Genomic DNA, 16,853 nt, shown 5'->3' with positions numbered 1-16,853 from the left:
TCTTGTTCACAATCAGTAATAAACATAATCTGTCAAATTTGAGTAACAACGAAAAAGAAAAAAAAAAAAAAAACATCTCGGTAATAATTGATCTCGAATTCATAGCCGAATCAATTAGAATTCTGTTTTTCTTCTTTTTTTCATCGAAAAATTATCGCGGTGCGAATTGTTCTTGAATTCAAACCTATCGCAACAACTCTTAGATAAAAAAAACTTTTCAAGTTCATAAAATATAAAACCAAGTGACCATTACCCCTCGCTGCGATACGCGCCGCAGTTTCATTTATCTTTCAATTAAATCTCCTTAAATTTAGGTGATCGAGAAGACCGAATAACAGTTAAAACCGCAATTGCATTGAAGGCTGTTTGAATTTGATTCGTTCCATCAATCGAATCGAGTCCCATACCACAAAAGAAGGATATAATATTTCCGTTCGCGTTAAAAAAGTATAGTCCGAAAAGAGGAAGATAATCGAAGAATTTGATCCCCCCGTCTCTCGTTTCCCTCTACATCGAATACACCAACTTTTCGAGTATCCCATTCCCTTTCGGGGATCCGACATCTTCTTTTTCCTTCCTTTTCATCTTTATTACCGTTACTCCGACCCCGGGGGAATCAAGTCGCAGAACGGGGGGGGGGGGGGGGATGAGCCATCGGAATCCCACTTATCAAGGAGGGGTGAGGGGGGAGAGGTGAAGGGGATGACGAGTGAGCGAGGGAGGCTCGAGTTAATTGGGATTACGAACGCGTTTACCACGTGCCTCGAACTCGCGAGGCTAAGACCCATTACCTGGGGAGGAGGTCAGCCAGGTGTAGCTGGGTGTTCGGTGACGAAGCTTTACCCCGATGTCCTCCTCCGGGTTGGCAAACTCATAAAGTCCTGGGCGTCGGAATCGCGACCCGGCTCAACTCAGCTTAACGAAGACCAGAACTAGCGATGATTGAGCGTAGCTACGGAGCTGAAACGGGTCACGTAGACCGTCGATGAATTATGATTTACCTTCTAAAAGTTAATACGTGTATTACGTGCATCATGTGATGTCTTACTTCTTGCCTCGGCTAATAAAATCTAACTCTTCTTATTAACCGGAAAATCACTACTCGTAGATTTTACTGTATCAGGGTATGCGTTACTTTTTTAATTGCATTAGTGTTTTCATTAAAACATTAAATTTCATGTTTCAGTGGAAATTATTTCCATTAAATCATTTAATTTAATGTTGCAATGGAAATTATTTCCATGATGAATTGAAAAAGTAATTGTTGACGCATTACTTTTTCATTAAAAAATTTGCAACCCTGTACTGTATCAAAGCTTTTGCCCGCATTTTTAATCGTCATTATTACTTTGCCCCTGACAAATACATTTATTATTTTTTAGTTCATATCTGGTGCGGATTTCAATATCATAGCTCAAAGTTTTTACTTCGAATGAAATGAAACTTTCTTTCAACCTTTCACTCAGCTTTATATTAGTCATTTTAACTACACCTCTAACTGATGTATATTTTTTTTTTTTTTGCTACTGCTTATGTCTTGCAGATTTCAAAATTTAAGCTCAAAGTGACGAGTTTAAATAAAATGTGACATTTTCTAAGCTTTCATTGGTCACAGAAAGCTTCTACGAAACTTTTTATTATAAGTATGTTTTTTTTCAATACAGTATTATATGTATTATAATATACATTTTTTTACTGCTTACGTCGTGCAAATTTTTACAATTACAACTTAGTTTTTGATTCAAATGAAACAAAGAATTTCTCAGGGTTTTACTAGCTACAAAAAGCTCAAGGTATAATCGAGGTTTACAACAAGAATAACACAAGTTGATAGAAACGTCGCGTGCGTATAGATTATTTGCTGAATTTCGATGGCCAATAGTAGGTCATCAGCTTTTCGGTTTCAACTGCTGCCCTTTTTCAGTAGAGTTTGAGCCACTTTTATATCGATTCATATATATATGTATAAGTTAGGGGAAAGAACGAAAGAGTAAGAGAAGGAAGGAAGAAAGGAAGGAAGGAAGGAAGGAAGGAAGGGGAAAACGACTCCTACCTCCGTCAGTACGCGTAAAAAGTTTTCCAAATGACGCTACTTTGGCCATAAATCGGGCATTCAAGTTGCCTGCAACGTTACACGGTTTCGCCTGAGCTGCAGGACGTTGAGCCACAATCGCGTACTGGCCAAGAAATCTTCTCTCTTATAGTTAGCCGCTCGTCCGAGTTGCAGAAAAGGTGGTAATCTGACGTTATCTGACAAATGACGCCACCTATCTCGACTTTCCGGTTTTCGAGCTTTTTGTGCCAACATCAATTCTCAATTTTGTTGCTACTCCAATTTTTTTTCCGCAAAAACTCCGACGACGGGATTACACTCGTTTCGAAAAGTACTGAAATACTAAACGCGAAGCATGGATAGTGCTACTCGAACCTAATTCCAGTTGGGAAAATTTCAATATGCGATCGACTCGAGAACAATTACAAATCACATTTACATTTTGTAATTTAAGAGCGAAACAAAATAAAAATTATACTTTTGTACTTCGCGGTCAGGATAATGAGAATTACAAATTAAACCTGCATTTTCCAATTACAATTCTATTCTGAACGAAGATGAAATATACTACAAATTTACGCTTGAACATTGCAAATTGGATAGGATAAAGTACACAACTATCTATGTACCTTAATGAGTCTGAAAGAAACTGTATTTCATGCCTTTCTGATTTCAGAATTAAAAATGCGATTTGTGTTTCATCACGCGTCCGATTACAAACCACCAGTGAAATTTTGGTTTGACAAAATTGGCCGAATTGAAAATCGTATCACGTATAATTTGTGATTCGTAATTTATTGCAAACAACTTATTATCGCTCGATTCTTAATCGCGGTAGCCGATCTCGACGATGTCAAGGTTTCTCGACTAGATTAATGGGGTTGTAGTTCTGTATAACGATGGTGCAGAAGCTTCGTCTCGCCTTACATCACATCGCGGCTAATGTAAGCAACCGTCCAACTACAACCTGCATTTGTATTCCCGATTTGCCTTGCAGACGAGTCTCACCTGTGTAATTAAGCCAGCTGTTTACAAAGCGACAGCCAGCTAACGTTCCCGTATACCTGCACCTCACGACCAGCAATGCGCACCCCTGATTTCGACACCACCCCCCAGCACCCGACGGCTCATCTACTCCTGTAGAATCTTCCCCCTGCAACCAAACCCAATAAGCGGTTCCACGTTATATGTGGGGGTGGGTTTACCCTTATACGCGTTTCTCAAAGCAATTCCACTCTCGCCTAGCTACAGACTATGATAAACTCATCTAACAGCTCGGCGCAAAGTGATCTCAAATTCTAATTTTCCATGTTTCAATCATGTTCCAGAGTTTGAAGGGTAGGTAATTCGGACCGTGTCTAGTTCTAATCGAGGGACAGCAAATCTCGATCATTAAATCGTTTTTCTATCCGCAAAGTTGAAAATTGCAGACAGTTCCCGATTAAAACACGTTACTGGTTGATTTTTATTTTTGCTAACAAAAAAGTAGAACCATTATTACACTTCGTTTCCGCGTTCCGAGCGCATAAGGGTGCGATTCTGGCAGCGAGTGGGACCGATTAAAGTGCAGTAAATCTTCGCGCATTGCAGTTAAATGATCCGAGGTGAGAAGGTCGTAGGTCGTTTCATGGCTCATCAAACCGAGGCCAAGTTCTGATCGTATCAATATCGGCCCATACGCTCGGCACCGTCTTTCCTGAAACTAAGCACCGCCGTAAGGAGTTATCCTCGCATTCTCGACGCGATCTATAGCTAATGAAACTGCGGAGAGATTTGGAGCGAGAAAATATCCATGCCCGAGAAGAGTGGGAGAGAGAGAAACTTTATCGCATCGTCGGAATCCTTCTTCTCCTCATATCGGAGATCCTCGTTATACTCAACCTCGAAATGCATTTATTCAGGATGTCAGGCTTTTATTATTTTCCCATTCTAGCGGTTAACTTTTCCATATAGCATTTCGCAGTCTTCCAACGACCGCGAAAGTTTCCAATATGATCTAACATCGCGAACTGAAATCGTAAACAAAAAAGCTTCTGCTCAGCGCTGTCTAAGTGATCTGTTAAGGCGATGTCGCGTGGCTCGCATGTTTGGATTATTTCCCCAGCTTTTTGATAAATTGCATTTTAAAATTACGGGTGATAACATTTCGACAGATATTTCAAAGCTCAGAAGGCGACACAAACTCTTTGAGAGTCTTCCAAAAACTGTATAAGCACATTTGAAGTTCCCCAATGAGCTGTTTCATTATTTATACACTGTTAAAAATGATTATGAATTTACCACAAATTTACTGTACAAAAGAGTTGGCAATTTACAAAATAAGTTTGTAAATTACAAATTCGGTACAGCGGCGTATTTGTCTTAAATTCACAATGAAAATTTTTGACGTCACTATAATTTATAGGGAAAACACAAAAAAATAATTTGCATTCACTAAATTGTGCGATAAATTTATTGTGTTTGTCAATTGAATAAACTAAATAAAAATTGCAATTGCAAGATTCCATTTCATCCTTGTGACTATAACAGTTTTCTCTGTACCAAAAACGGAACCTCACCTTGAAATCTGAAGTCGGCTGTTAGAACCAGAGTCCTTTTCCCGTTCTCTTGCCTCTCCTGCTTGATTCCGTCTCCTTTAAGCAGTGAACCCGCGTATCTCAGCCTGCGACAAGCTCATCTCTTCGGTGCGTGTAAGGTGTAATTGCAGGGCTCCGAGTCTCCTGGGGGCCGAGAACGATCTGAGTAGAATTGGAAGAAATTAAGCAATTCGAGAGTGCCGGATCCAGCGACTTCTCGGGTCACTTCTGATCCCAACGATGCGAATGTACTTCCATCCGCCTGCAGGAAAGTAGCCGCGATGGATGCTTACAGCTCTGCAAGCTCGTTCCAGTTGAGCCCTCAGCTACTCTCTCCGATTCTCTGCGTGTGTTGTACCCTAAGGATTTTTTCCCCGTGATACAAACCGGCATCGTGCCGCATGACGGTAATTTTCGATGTTTCCCTCGGAACCACCTGAAACAGAGTCTCACATAGCGAGTTAGACGAAAGCTTTGCTTGATAGAAGATTGGCTTTTAAAGTTCGTTGAGTATTTTTGAAAACCGAAAATGGAAATAGATTAAAAAAGTTGCTGAAACTTGTCTCTGTGAAAATGGTCCGGAGAGGACTGTCCAATTTTCATTGAAATCAGCTCAGTTTTCCGTATGAAATTTGTGGTACAAAACCTTGTTACGACCTTTGATGTGGTCTAATATTTTGTGAAAATTCATAGAAATGTGTTTCGATGATAGTAAGTTGTACTCACACCAAAGTTCGAGGACCGTCCTCACGAATGTATAGGTTAAAAATTTCTCTAAAACACTCGCAATGATGTATATATCAGTTTCTGAAACTACGTGAAAAACAATTTTGTGATTGACTTTAAAATCTTGTCTCAATCCAACGTTTCCTACGATGAAAAATTGGCAAAAATTGGCAAATGTGATGATTAATATAGAGCAATTTTCATGGTCATAACGGAAATCAAAAATCAGGCAGTGTCTTATCGAAACCAAGTTATAGTCTATAAATGTCAAGACCGCACTTGTTTTTACAATGGAAAGGACCTGGAGAGCCTGAAAACAGTGAGAAGGTATCAGAGCTTGCCAAATCCGAGTTCCTCCTGGAAGGACCGAAAAGCCTAAAAGACCCTCGGTTCGGTTGGCCCCTTTTCAGCGATTTCTTCATAAAATTCAATCGGAATAGAAGAGGCGCGTTTCACTCTGGCCGTCTCTTGTTCGGCAAGAGTGTGCGACCGACGGTCTTTTTCTCGCAGAGTATATAGCAGCGGCAGCAGCAGCAGCAGCAGCAGTAGAGCAGACTTCAATAAATTGAATCCGGTACTTTATACCGAGCAAGTGGAACATCGCGGTAACGAGATGAAACTTGGAAACCCAGCCGGATCAACTTCCACAGAGCGGACAGTACGAGCCAGGCATTTCCCTCAGACATTATCATCCCAGTCGGAGATGACGTCTAGGCATTTCCCCTCCCCCAAAATCCAGGTTCATCCACCTCGATAGCTCTGTCTTTGTTGGAAGGTGAACAAAACGAAAAATCCTCGTTAGTTGGTCGGCTAACGAAACGTCAGTTTTTAAAACGATAATGGACAATTTTTTTCACAAGCTTTGTCGCTCAGCAGTGCCGAGAGCACGATGCAGCTTCTCTGTCGAGTCCAACTCCACGGGCTTGGAATCGTTTCATCAAATCAGAGTTGGCGCCGATCTACCTCCACCACTCCAACACCACGGGCTCCAAAGCATACGTGGTACTCTTTTACCTGCATATTTAATACCACTCTGAGGTCGTTCCTAGTTACTGCACAGGCTCTGCTTCCAGCTCGTTGACTCTACGCCATTGTGTGTCGGAGGTAACGTTGACTTCCCCCGCGTCCTCCTCGCCCCTTTTTGTGCTTACGCCACTTCTGTCTTCTCGTCTGCATCCCTTTCAGTCCGTTCCTCGCGGTTCCCTCGAGTATCTGCTAGACTCGGATTTCGCCAATGCAAAAGTGTCGCTTTCCAGTGACTGAAAACACTTTGGTAAAGTCGAGTCAAACTTTACCAATTGATTATTTCGAACATGATTTTCAATTTGCCAGGATCCTGACTTGAACTGCATTTATGCATGTGATCGACGGAATACCTTGTTCCTCAATTCCAACTAAGAATTCAATCTGAAGCTTACCAATTAGTGTGTTTAATCCACATCGTTGAGTCGAAACTTGAACTGAATCAGAACTTGTACCGAACGTCGAAATTCGATTCTGCTTCCGATCCAGCTTCTCAGACATGCTTTTCTCATCTCCTTTTCCAATCAAGGTTTTAACTGGATCTTAAGTACCTGAAGCACATACAAGGGCTGTTTATGAAAAGTCAATCATGATCAGAGGGTAAATTTATAAACTTTCCGAGGCATCAAAGGGCTCATCCATTCAATTTTCGAAGTGAAATATCGGAGAAACGAGCTTCTGCAAGCACTGTAGAGCTTTCAATTAATAACTCTTCTAATCTCTGGCAGAATTTACCGCCAATGAAGGGTATAACGAACACTTGTAACGCATGCTGTCCAATTGCGATATTAATAAATCAATAAAATTCGATATCTAGTTTGCTGTATTCTCCTGACTGATTCCTATTTTCAACTGTGTGATAAAAAGAAAAAAAAAACATATCGGTCGTGATGGATTTCTCTCCACATTCCACGAGCGTTTAGTACTTATTGCCATTCCCGTTTGATGATCTTCGCTAATTTTCTTCACCGCGTCACGAAACCTTATCTAAAACACGTATATACAGCCAGCCTTGGTCCGGTTCCTACGACAGCTTTACAGACAAAAATATTTTATCACACCGAGGCGTTTTACTTTTTCAGCTTTTACTTTGTCATTGCTTTATTTATTTTTGTTATGGTTCGGCGAAGCACGAGGGGCGCAATCTATTCATTACACATCATTTTATGCCGCACCAGGTGTCACCGCGCTTTTTTCCCCCAAAGCTTTCGCACGACACAGTAAAGCCACGTGTTTATCCACCGCCTCTCTCATCAATTTGGCCACTCATTTATCCCTTTCGCCCTTCTTTTTTATTCCTCTCTTCCTCTCTTTTAATCCCACCGTTTCGCTCGCTGTAAATTCAATTTTTATACCTACTGCAAACCGTTTAATGCGCTAGATTGGGGAAATTTTTGACGCACGGTTTATATCCTCGCACCACCTGCAGGTATACGATCCGTGTTATGTCACTTCACGCGTGATCGTGTGAACATAACAAATGAAACGGGCATGTTTTAATTATTCGAATATTTAATGAATCCAGTTTTTTTTCACCATCATTCGTTATACGTAGCTTGAACGAATACATTTACAAACTTCAATTACTCACTGTATAATTAAAAACATCATTAGTTTTTGTCACCGTTCAAATTACGCTGTTCGAATTGCTATCACCACATTTTAGAATCAATAATTTTTCAAACGATTCTCTACGTTTTATTCCTTTGGGATTTTGCCAGATTGCCGAGGAGTAGAAGAAAAAAAAAAAAAAAATGGAAATTTTACAGTTTTTTAAAATCTCCATAAATAGCGAACGGATTTCGTGTCATTGTTTGTTATGTGCAATAAAATTTGACCGAGCAGCGCTAATATGTTTTAGCTAGTTTTCTGATACTTTATCTCTTGTCTAGATATTAAATAGATTAGTTTGTTCGCACAAAAAATTTTTGTATTTATTATAACTCGGTACAGAAATCCACTTCTAAAATAAACGATGAAACTGAAACGAGGAAAGTTGACAGAGTTTGTACTCGTCGTGAGACCTTCGTACATACATGTATAAATATATACATATATATATATATATATATATATATAATCCCGAGGGCGCGAAGCCATGGATGGACGAAATGATTACATACACCGTATTACCGAGTCGTTGCTAAGGAATCGGAGTGGATGAAAAAAAAAGTGACGAGGCAATCACGCGGAGAGATATTGCCGGACCGTTTTCCCTTCTCGAAAGCTGAGTGTTTATTTTCTTTATTTACCGACATGACAACAATTTAATCAGGATTGCGGTAAAGTTCGGGAAATATTGTTAAATTGGATTTTATCATATTATACGGGGACATGAATCGAGGAAATTCGAGCTTCAATTTGATGGGGGAGTTTTCAGCTTGGATGAAGGAATTCACCTCTGGCACAAAACGTTGTTGTTGCTGCACTTCTACCAATATTCAATCGAAATGACCTACAACCGTTCAAATTTATTCAATCCCGTCACGGCGTTCGCTGGTATCGACTCGAATACAGACAATTGTATATATCGTTGAGCTTTTCGCGTATTGAATGCTTCCAAACAGAGGAAAGTATACTCGACAACTTTTACCAAGCAGCCACTGAGCCGATTTATTGTTCAAAAGAGCAACGTCGTTCCAAAAAACTAACCCAACAATGAGACCTCCAATTTTTATAAAGAAAAGGCAAATGGATAGCGTGGTTTCAACAATTGTCAAACGATTTAAGGAATAATTAGAAACCACATTTAATTCTGGGGATTATTTTCGACTGTCAGATCCGGCCCGAACTCTAAATTTAATCCAACTAAAAAATGCTGAGATCGCTGCAATTGAATCTGGAGCTTGATTTTCGGAGAGACTTAAATCTTAGAGTGGTCTAGGGATATTTCTGAGGGCTGTTAACGGTTCAAAAATATGTCGCAGGGAAAAAAAATTTTTGAGGGTTAAATACAGCCCTGACTGTAAATTCAACAAATTTCGTAAGAAATCTAGGGACACTTCTAGCGATTGGTAAAACTGCGATAGCTTCAGCGGAGCAGCGCAGGCAACCTTAAAGAAATATCTTCCGATCTGACAATGAAGAGATTAGAGTCCTTTCAAAGTGAAAAAAGCAAAATTATTTTCTTGTTAAAAAATATTCTTGCTTAGGCCGGAATACGAAGAACATCGGAAAATCTCTGACCAAATCTTAAGACTTATAACAAAATCTCCATAAATTTTCTGTGAAATCGTAACATAATTTTTTCTCTACCAAAAATGTCCATTCTACAAAGTGAAAGAATGAAATATAATATCGATTCCTATACTAAACGAGTTTCAATACCGCCAAACATTACTCTTGAAAGTAAGGAATATGAAGGATTATTTCGAGCCCATAAAAAAATTTAAAGAATTATTGTCGTGCCATCAGAATAAAACGTCTAAAGAATCGTTTTCGCGCCATCTAAAGAAACACTCGTCTGGTATGTTGGCGACGCTGCAACGGAATTAAGCTAGCCGCCTGTACCCGCCATGCACCGTGTACAATACGTGCAGTCAGAGATATTCGGGCAGACGCAACAGCGGAAACAACGTTTCGTCCAATTTTCAATTAAACGTAGGCACCGGCAGCCACCGTAGAGAATTCAGGTCAGCCCCCTTGGCCGCGGAGATTTCGGTATTCCTCTACGGCTTGGCTTATCATCATCCCTCTGATCCGTTCAATTATGCGTTTCCCCTGCAGCCGTAAGTGGGTTTTTTTCCTCCATCTCTTTCGCGTTCTCTTCTCGCGGGCTTCTGCAAATGCGACAGTCGATTCATCCCGCCGCTGACACCATCTTTTTATTTTTATGGGAGTATAAATGGGGTAGTTAATGTCAACCTAACCTACACCCTCTTTGATTTACCTACCGACTGATTGTGTTATTCTACCCGCTGTAAGAAATGTTTTTGAATTATCGTAGCTTTTTTGCACCCTCCGTTTCTATCGCTACCGACTTTTCATTTTTTGGTATTCAAATTTTTCAAACGATCGCATTTCAAAATTAAAGGGTTGTACGGGAAGAATGCGTACCGCAAAACCGTTTGCTTTTTAGCCTAGCAATGTGAATCAATTTTTACAATATTTTTTACACATCTGGAATAGAGGGTTACAATCAAAGTAAATAGAAAATCTCTCGTTTTACCGAAAAGAAATGTCATTTTTCAAGATTTTCACATTTTTATATGAACTTCCGTGACTGAACCGGAAACTTTTGATATTTCGCTCTGATGAACTAAACACCTCCGGTCTATAAATCTTCCACAACGGGTCATTAGCAATAATTATATAATAACATCGTTTGTATAAGAACAAAGACATGTCAAAATCTGTTAAAGATTTTCAATCATACGATAATTTAACCATGCGATGAAAAAGTAGCCAATGTTTCAGGGGTGTAAGAAACTAGTTAAAAAGTGGGGCGGGTTTCATTTGCACGCTGAAATTCGTTGTACGGATAATGAAGCAAGCATTCGTTTCATCTCTTTGTTCTTCCCAGCGTTCAACGTTGTTTTCCTCCTCCGTTATCTTCTCCCTCTCTGTTTTTTTTCTGGCTCCATTACTCGGTTTACTTCCCCATCAAGTATCTGTTTACGTGAAAATTAATACCCTTCCAAGCCAAGAGGTTTTAAGTGACGTGGAAAATGATTGGTTTGGATACCTTCAAGCTTCGAAGCGAAATTCAAAGCTGTATATTACTTTTGTAGGTAGATACCTTGTATATTATAACGTCGGGGGCTTTTCAGCCGCGGTATTAGAAGCGGTGGCAAACGGCTGCTGGCCTCCAGAAACTCAAGTGGCTTCAACATCAAGGCACGTGCAGTTCTGTAATAACGTTTCAAGTACCATCATGATTATCAGTATAATAACAATGAAAATAACCAATTATCATACGGAGATTCGGAACTCAAGTATAGAAATTCTACTGCCGTGTTTATTTCACCTTTTACTGTATATCAATGATGTCTCAATATATAAACAATATAAACAATGATGTGTTGGACAAAAGTGTCAAATTTCATAATTTGCGTCAGTGAAAAACGAAAACAACATTCATCACACGAAAGATTCTGCAGAGAATACTCTTCAAACTCTGTCGTTATAAATATCACATGGTAATAATAAAAAGTAAATAAATTAATGAAAAGAAAAAATCACCCCAATGTTAAAAATTTCTTTGGGAACGTATTTTTTAAGCTAAAGGTTATATCTACAGCTTCAAGGTGGGCATAAAAGCAGTGACGTGCAGGCTAGAAGGGAGATTGACTTTTCAAAGAAAGGAATTCAAGCTCTCGTATCTGCACAAGGGGTTCTAAATCACGGAGAGGCGGATCGCTTCTATACACTAGGTTTTTTCTTTTATTTTTCAAATCGTTTTTTCTCCCTCAATTTTCTTGGTGAGGTTATCTTGATATCATTATTATTCCCATTATTATTGCTATCATCATCATCATTATTATTATTATTAATCTTACGATCGTGATTGTTATTATCGTACTATTGTCGAGAGCTCTGATGGTATTTCGGCTTCATAAGGTCCCATATTTCTGTAACTGTTTTTTACTCGACTTTGAATAACATACAATTGTACAATAATAATGTTGAAAACGAACTAACAAGAATCGTTATTGCTATCTTATTATTATACACACTTGCATAAGACTTTTCGTTTTACCAATTAAAATTAATCAAAAACAAACTTTTCCGTAAACGAGAAGGTGGCGAAAATTTGAAGATCCGTTATATGTTGCGTCGTTAAAAAATTTCTTACGAGTGAAAGTTTTTTTGTTCATCTCTTATACGTCTTTTCAGGTTGTTTCGAAGTTTGTTAGGATCTTTTGTTTCAAAGACCGCGGATGTTTGTATTAATTTTTTGCAACAAAAATAAAAAAAATGTCATTGAACATGTGATATCGTTAAAAATCATGGAAAGAAGAAGCAAATCCTGAAACCAATTATCCTCAAGTGAGTCGAGGTGTAAAATTATCAAAAATATTCGCCAAGTCATATCATTATATTACATGTACGTTTATTTTTTTTACAGTTTCGATTTCAAGTTTCTCATCCACTTATCTTGAGCCTTCTACGTTTTAAAATTTTCCTATAACCGTAAGAGAAAATTTTTACGTAACATAATTGACGTAAGAACAAAATTAATCTAATATCATTACAACTTGACGAATCGAGCAAGGTTGGTACATGGCATGATCAAAAAACACTAGGGTAAAAGATAGTTGGAAGAAGTAAAAGAAAAAAATGATACCGCGGTTAAATTTTTACGCCCGACAGAGCTCGGCGATGAAAAGCGTTCTCCAAACTCTCTTGGAGCTTTTTCTTTCACTCTCCGCCTCACTCTCTCTCTCTCTCTCACTCGATTCTTTTTTACACTAAACTTTTTCTTCTAATTAAGTTTGGGAAAAAACGAGATCGTATCCCCGCGTTCAAGTATAATAACGCCTATACAGATACAGTAATAGGTCTGGAATATCGGTGCAAGGTGCGCGGCTTGGCGGGCATAAAAGTTTAACTACTTCTTAAAGTCTCTAGTATTCATGTATATCACCAAGTCTACGAATATCGACCCGCCGCACTTTATATACCGAGTATCCACACATACACGTGTAAAAGCAGTTCAACGGGATTTTGAACGTTCAACGCGATAACCGCGCGATCCGTTCCTGAAACTCCGCGGTATATTATTATGTACAAACGGAAGTAAAGTTTCGAGCTTCTCGATTAATTAAATAATACAATAACAACTAACCCTGTATAATTTTCGCACATCGTTGACCCCTTCAACGCTAAATCCAGAGAGCAAAAATACAATTTTTCATCACACTTCGATTCCCTCGCAACTTTATACTAGATATAGGTACGAAATTCTAAAAAAAAAAAAAAAAAAAATGCATGTACAAATAGGAACAGAAAAAACAAGATTCAATGACAAACGCTTCTTTTCTTGTACGGTAATTAGAATTTAAACGAGACACGGTATTTTCGCAATCGCGATGTGAATTAATTCTATCGATTCAAACCGTGCTCGTGAAAGAGAAGACATTTTTTACACACCTCTCGTTTACGTGTGGAATAAAAGTAAATTTCGAACATTTTCTGTATTAAATGCCTGATATTATATCAATAATGTCGACGCAACCCGGGGCAAAACTTTTTCCTTTCGTTCATTCGTTTTATTCTTTTCCTCCTCCCATCGGGTTTTCGACTTTCCGTTCTTTCACGGTATGAAATTAAAGTGGCCGATGGTTACATCAGGGTTATATGTTACATACATTATACATATGTATATAAAGAAAAAGTTGTCTCAGAATTCGGTTACTGCAGACGTGACGAAATATGCCGTTGGGAATATATATGTATGTATAATATACACGTGTAACGTACACGTGCGTATAAAATCCTTACTACACAAGCACATTTCCAACCCCAATTTCATCCGTAACTTATCGCAATGCGATAGAACTTTTTTCAGGCGAAAATTGCCAGTCGAAGTTGCTCGGGATCGAGAAATTATGTGTATTGTATTAAAGGAAAATGGTTTTTGATAACGAAATTTCCTAACATCGATCCGAATAATGTAAGATAAGCATTTTCGGGGAACTTTCACACCTACTGTTAAATCGCAAGTTCGAAGATTAATATTTCGATCTAAAGAATGCAAGACTCGTTGTTATTTTCTTCCATCTTCTTCGTTCACCAATTTGCAGTAACGATAACAAAAGAAGACGAAAAAATAAAATAAAAAAAACTAGAAAACAATGGGTAAGAGTTGCAAAAATTTTTTGCAAAATTTCAACGATAATTAATTTCGTCGACAATCGAGTGCGTTGATCGGGAATTTCCCGTCGTCTTTACATATATTGTCGATCTAAGATATGAAAATAAACAAATGAGAGAAAAACGATCGATGGAAGATAAGGGTAAAAAAAAAAAAAAAAGAAAATCAATAACGAAGATGAAACTTGCGCGTGTATTTGGGTGCTTCTATCAGATCGGATGCTATGGTTAAAGTAGCGCAGCGCATTGCTGCACTTGGCCAGCGTATGGAAGCTAAAAGAACATCTGCGCCAAACCGGATGTAGCCAGAGCTTTGTGTAGCGATTTTCCATTAACTGTATCTATATACGTATATATATGTACGTAGAGTCTAGAGTCGAATCGCGTACCTACCAGGTTTGCGCAATATTTTCACACACGGTTTTCCACTAACCCCTTCATCCCCCTCGAAATCCAACCCTCGGCTATCTTCGCATAATACAGCTTTGCAAGCAAATGTTCGAATGTGAATTTCATTTATTTTATTTTCTTAAGAGGAGTGGGGAAATATTTCTCCAAAGATCTTTGCGAATTGTCACATTATTCGTGGAAATGAAACTGAAAAGGATATCCTAAAAATCGTTTCTCACATCTGATATTTTTTAATCTTACTTCGTAAAGTGAAGTTTTAATATGTTTAGAATCTTTGGACTAGTGATGTGCGATTAATCGAATAATCGATTGATTGAATTTTTTTTTTTGATTATCGTTATTATCAATCAATCAATCGCCTTTTCCGATAGATCGATGAACCGACGGTTTCGATTGATATAGCGATTGAGGTGTAGAATGATTATCAGGCAACTTCGACGAATCGAAGTAAAAATGAAATTCTCACCCTCAAGAGATAATTCGACCAATGTACAGAATTCGCAACGGAAACTTGAAGATATATCCGTATGCCCGGCACAAATTTACATATATTTAACCATCCGACGAAATTCTGACCTAAGTAGATTAAGATCGTTGGATTAAACACCCCGGCAGGGTCGTCGTGTCAAATTCGTATTTATAACCCTCGTTTAGTATCGCCCTACCAAATTAACCGACAAGTGCCGCAAGATTGGCCAATATTTTATCACCCCTCGTTCAAAATCTGCCGGCTAATCGTCGCGCTATGAAACGAAAATTTTTTCACTCACGATTTTAATTCTCCTCATTTTTTTTCTCCTTCTTCAATTCATTTTCCCCTGATCTTAAAATATTTCTTCAATCAAAAACGTTCCGTGAATTCCCAATTGGTCAGTTTCTGTTTATTTATTATAAATGTATATGTATACGTAATTATTTTTCAATCTTGTATGATGGTATGTTTTTGTCGAATACGAGATGTATAAAAATCTAAGAATCACGGTAATTCTCTGTAGCCACTTTCAATACGCAAAATTAAATTGAAATCATTAAGGGCAGGATCAAATTCTTTAGACAAGATCTTTTTCAACTCGTTTAATAATTGACGATCCAAGTTCCCGTTAGTTAGAAACACGCTTTAACTTCAATTCCATTAGTCGAGAGAGTTTCCGGACTGTATCATCAAGGCGGATGAAGCGTTTTCTCTGCAGATCTTTCTTTCCTCTTCCTTAACCCCTTAGGTTTTTTTCAAAATTTATTTTTCATTTTCATCTCATCCTTTTTTTTCACCTTTCATTCGTATCAAAGTCGCGCAGCTCAATAGAAGAATAATATGTATGATGAAAAGTTTTCCTCTGCAATTCCTGGGCATTGCGTACAAAGTGCATGTCTGCAATCTTCGCACTGAAGCTAAAGTCGCTGCCATTGTACTTTCCTGAGTGCGAGAAGAAGCGACGCTTCATGATTCTGCGCAATGCGACGCAATTAATTTGAGTATCTCCATTAGGCGAATTATAGTGTATAATTTGACTAAAATGTCAGCCCTCGCGATTGATGTGAAAAAATAATTTCAGGTAGGTAATCGCAAAAACACAACTCGACTCACGTTCGAAACCTCGATTTCATCATTTTTTGCGGTTTTACATGTTTTTAATCTTTTTATATTTCTCATATTCTCACCAATTGCACACACATGATAAAATCGCGTAAGAAATTCGTAATTTTTAGAATTTCAAGCTGCAATCAGTTATGTATTCGGACTGCTTGGTGATTTTGTATAGACGTTGAATAAAACTTATCCAATCCCGAGAGAAAATGACAAGACAAAGAAAGAAAAAAAAAAAAAAGGAAACGAGTGCAAAAGAATAGGTGGCATTAGTACAATGAAAAACGCAAAAATCGTGATATTACGTATTTTTTCTGACGTGAAAACGGATTCTATTTGTCATCGAGTCTCAAGTATTTTTTCTCCTCATACACGTATAAGAATTAAAGAATCATATATACGTGTGCATGTAAAAACTCGTCTGTTACACATAAATTGGGAATTTTCATGCTCTTAAAAAAAAGAATCTGTTAATAATTCATAGAAGCGGCTCGGATAAAAAAAAAAAAAAAAAAAAAAAAAAGAGAGAGAGAAAGAGAGAGAGAGAGTGGAAACGAATAAAGAAAAGTAGATACAAATTCAGGTAAAAGCGCGGTAAACAAATAAAAACGAACATTCCTGAGGGTTTCGCGTCGAGAAAAATAACGATCGTAATTTTTTTCAC

The 16,853-nt window shown here is 38.2% G+C and overlaps 1 protein-coding gene and 1 long non-coding RNA gene across 2 annotated transcripts in view; one reads left to right on the top strand and one right to left on the bottom strand.

Moving 5' to 3' along the window:
* Positions 1–16,853, top strand: part of LOC124216532 (lachesin-like) — a 108,490-nt gene that overhangs the window by 28,082 nt on the left and 63,555 nt on the right. The window lies entirely within an intron of this gene.
* LOC124216533 (uncharacterized) overlaps positions 1–16,853 on the bottom strand; it is a 101,670-nt gene that overhangs the window by 28,084 nt on the left and 56,733 nt on the right. Inside the window, exons 2-5 of the long non-coding RNA XR_006882628.1 lie at positions 11,117–11,226; positions 6,774–6,929; positions 4,612–6,644; positions 792–960 (exon numbers count right to left, since the gene is read on the bottom strand). This is a non-coding gene — a long non-coding RNA (uncharacterized lncRNA). The remainder of the gene's footprint in view (positions 1–791; positions 961–4,611; positions 6,645–6,773; positions 6,930–11,116; positions 11,227–16,853) is intronic.

The sequence above is a fragment of the Neodiprion pinetum genome, chromosome 4 (genome assembly GCF_021155775.2).
Source record: "Neodiprion pinetum isolate iyNeoPine1 chromosome 4, iyNeoPine1.2, whole genome shotgun sequence".
In the NCBI taxonomy this organism is placed as follows: Eukaryota; Metazoa; Arthropoda; class Insecta; order Hymenoptera; family Diprionidae; genus Neodiprion; species Neodiprion pinetum.
Note: the sequence above shows the minus strand (reverse complement) of the source record. Positions and strands in the feature narration are given on the sequence as shown.